This window comes from Acanthopagrus latus, chromosome 18, assembly GCF_904848185.1.
Source record: "Acanthopagrus latus isolate v.2019 chromosome 18, fAcaLat1.1, whole genome shotgun sequence".
In the NCBI taxonomy this organism is placed as follows: domain Eukaryota; kingdom Metazoa; phylum Chordata; class Actinopteri; order Spariformes; family Sparidae; genus Acanthopagrus; species Acanthopagrus latus.
The window spans coordinates 5,202,361-5,206,005 of NC_051056.1; the positions used below are offsets into that span (position 1 = coordinate 5,202,361).

Genomic DNA, 3,645 nt, shown 5'->3' on the forward strand with positions numbered 1-3,645 from the left:
TACAGAATGTCCAAACTTGTAGCACAGCACATGAAATAAATGAAAAGCAGCAGTGATTCTGCTCTGAAGGGGGTCTCAATACCCACAGGTACTAATGTATGCATTCCACTGATGCCATCATGACAGCTAATTCTTTGAAGCTATTCACAACCCGTTCTCTGTCTGTGTTGTTTTGATGCACAGGCAGAGAGGTCAAATGGGTCACAGCGAGCGCCTTGAGGCATCGTTAGATTTGAATTGTGAAGAAAAAAAAAAAAGAAATAACAGAAATGGAGTGCAGGCTACTCATCGTGAATTCTAATTTAGATGGCCAACGATCATTTTAAAAACATTTTCCAGGCCGTCAGTGCCACACAAAATCATGTGCGGGTGAACTGGACCATAAATTGAAACACATTAATTGTCTGAATTTACGCTTTAGATTGTAACCAGCTGGCAGGAAACAAACGCGACGGGTGCCGGTGTTTTTTTATCTGTTGTAAACAAACACAACACACACAGAACACTAATGGAGAATGCTAATGTAGTGCATTAGCTGTGTAGCACAACCCTGTTGTTTAACCCTGTCTGCCAGAGTGTAAACTGCTGCACAGAGGAGGCATGGTTTGTAGGCACTCACGACACAGCAGACACTATTTCTTTCCAACAAACTGCCTGATCTTATTATTCAGTTAGCAACTGAGCTAACTAGCTTGATGACTTAATTTAACTACGTTCCCAGTTGGCAAGTGTTAGCAGGGAGGGTTCTGCATGCTTTAGTGAGCTCTGTGAGCATCAGCATGAGCACTTTTTACGTTTGTTTTGCAATAAATTGTATAATAATAATTGTAACATTTTTTGGGGGAAACGTTGATCTTTAGGTGATATAGTGTAAAATGCTCAACAAATGAGAGTGTTTGTGTTGTTTAAAGAAAGAAAGTTGTGTTTATGGCTTTTTATTTTTAGATTTGTGAAATGTATTATTTTACGTATGATGTATTATTCCCACTTGTCAGGCACAGTTTGACATTTTAGTTTAGGAGATAAAACTACAAGGTTAGATTTAGACAATATAAAATAGATGCCCTCAACAAAAAGTCTGTGGAATTTTTTATTTTTTTTTTTATTGGATTTTGGATTATTGCCAAAAATAAGCCCTGTGTGGTAAACATAATTTCATGATCTTCACAGATGAACACCACAACTGCGATTTTTGAAGGGCAAGTGAAATCGCCAGAAGTAAGTTCAACATTTAGCATCTTACTACACTAAAGTTGGGATACTTACCGGCTCTGTGAAGATCTGTGGTTAGCCTATGTTAACCATTGAAAACCCATGAACTTCAAGACGAGAGAAGTTACATCACGTACTTAATGTAGCTTAATTTACGTACGTACGCATGATCCGCATCCTCTAATTCTATCCAGAGACATTCACTGTTCATTCCCCTGAATGTAATACATCTCCATTTTAGCAACCGTGAGTGCCAACGGGTGCAAATGAATGGCTCTCAATTGACGTCAACCAGGCTGCCATTCTCTCTGCTGCCAATCTGCCAATTACAGTCCACTTCCTTCCCTCGTGTTGGCACTCCATACTCCACTCCAGCTTCCTGCATTTATCTCGAGTCAGTTCATGAAAAGAGAAGCTGCATTCTGCATGCAAAGAGAATCACACACACAACAAAAAAACCTCACCCAGAGGCGGGGGCACCGCAGGGTGATGAGGCAAAGATAGCACTCACAATGGTAAGGGAGCTGAGCACTCCGGGGTGAACGCTATGAGCATTGTGATAACGTGCATATAAACAACAAAAAACAGAGCTAGCGGGGGCTCAGTCCGCTGGAACCCATCAGGGCCTGAGGAAACAATCTGTGTGATCTGCTGCTTTTCTGGAGGAGTTCACTGACATTTCAGCTAATTAGGTGCAAGTCAATTCTCTTTAAAGAACAGCTGTCGCTCGATCGCTACACTGAAAGAAGTCAAGTTATTGAGCAGCTTAAGCTCTTTGTGTACAGTGTAAGCAGTAGGTGTAGACATCAGGACACCAGCCACGGGCTGGTTAGGTGTCTGCTGAGGGTATTTTATTAATCACAGAGAAAGAAGAAATTAGGCAGATATTTTTGATATGCATGTGGTGTCACAGTCAAAACTAAAAATAACAGACATCAAAATATTTTTACTAAATAATGTAACCTCGACTCTGCCAGCAGCCTCTACGGACATCATGACAGGGTGGAGAGACAGGAGAGGACAGTGTTGGAGGAAGAGTCATTTGATAAATTGCGATGGATGCTGAGCTGGACTTGTTGCTGATGAATTGTAAGGTAACTGCACTTTCTTGATGTTTAGCTCTTAGCGCAGTTGTTAACTTTGCTGGTATTTCATCAGAAGCTAAGTCAGTCCATTTTGACAGAGGTTCAGCCGGTAGCAGGATGCAGTCGGGTGTTTTTTTCTCCACGTTACATTTTTGACGTGCTGTTTCTGTCAGCTGTGTGCAACGCCTGTGCAAGAATACATGAGCACACTTGTTTACTTCAAGATATTAGATTTTTATGACACACTAAGTTTTAAAGCAAAACTTTCGCCAAAATGCAACCTAGGCTTTTTTTTGTGAATGTAGTCAAATCTTCACGTAAAAGCATAATTACGACAAAAGAGGCACTTTTAAGATTTACCGTTTTCGAGTAAAACTCATTTTCAATGGGAGTGCTACAGGCACTTTTATGATAACATCAAAATCACTTTGCTTTGTGTACACAGAGTTTGCTAAAAAGAATGTTTTTGAACAACTCATGTTAGCAGCTGTTCCGCTTAGCAGAGCAAGCAACTGCTAACATAAGTTGTTCAAAAACTTTCTTTTTAGTAAACTCTGTGTACACAAACAATGTTCTCAATGCTCGTGTTCATGTGTAGAGACCCTGGTGATACTATGAGCAAAGTTTCCATGTTGTGTTGAGCCTTCTCAGTGTTTTAAAATAGAGATTTTGATGCTGTAGCACTCCATTGAAAAAGTACAGTACATCTTAAAAGTGCCTCTTTCGTCGTAATTATGCTTTTACAAGAAGGTTTGACTTGGGTACATTCATAAAAAAGCCTAGGTTGTATTTTGGTGAGAGTTTCGCTTTAAGTAAGCACGTTGCATTGTGTTGAGTAAGCTGCTTTAAGCGATGTGACAAACTGTTACAGAAACATGGGACGCCATGGTAGCTCAGAGCATGCATCCCACGTCCAGAGACTCTGTCCTCACTGCCCAGGGCTGGAGTCGGACCTGCGGCCCTTTGTTGCCTGTCAGCCATCAGTAAAGCCATGAAAGGAATAAAAAAAAAAAAAGGTATTTACGACAGTTGTGTCACACTCAGAATTGATGCACAATGTGAGATTCAACATAATGTTGCTTTAAGGAGAATAATTTAGAATTGCCAAAACCTAAAATAAATAAAAGTGTTTGCCATACAATCATCATGATGAGGTGCTTTGGTTTTAAATGTCTGGGATCAACTTTGAGCTCATAGATGTTGTGTTTTCAGGCTGCCTATCCCCTTGAGGACATGAGCCTGAGCCCAGTATATCATATTGTAATACATCATTCCCAAGAGCAGCACATGGATATTGTGCGATGCCAAATATTTGAGTGAATAGGAGCAGCAGTAGTTTCCCGTCCCT

General features: G+C 40.5%; 1 long non-coding RNA gene across 1 annotated transcript; it reads left to right on the plus strand.

Annotated features, from left to right (window-relative positions):
* Positions 1 to 1,192: 1,192 nt before the first annotated feature.
* On the plus strand, positions 1,193 to 3,418 carry LOC119006906. Its single transcript, XR_005070933.1, has 3 exons — positions 1,193 to 1,727; positions 2,190 to 2,306; positions 3,169 to 3,418. It is a non-coding gene; the product is annotated as an uncharacterized LOC119006906 (long non-coding RNA).
* Positions 3,419 to 3,645: the final 227 nt, after the last annotated feature.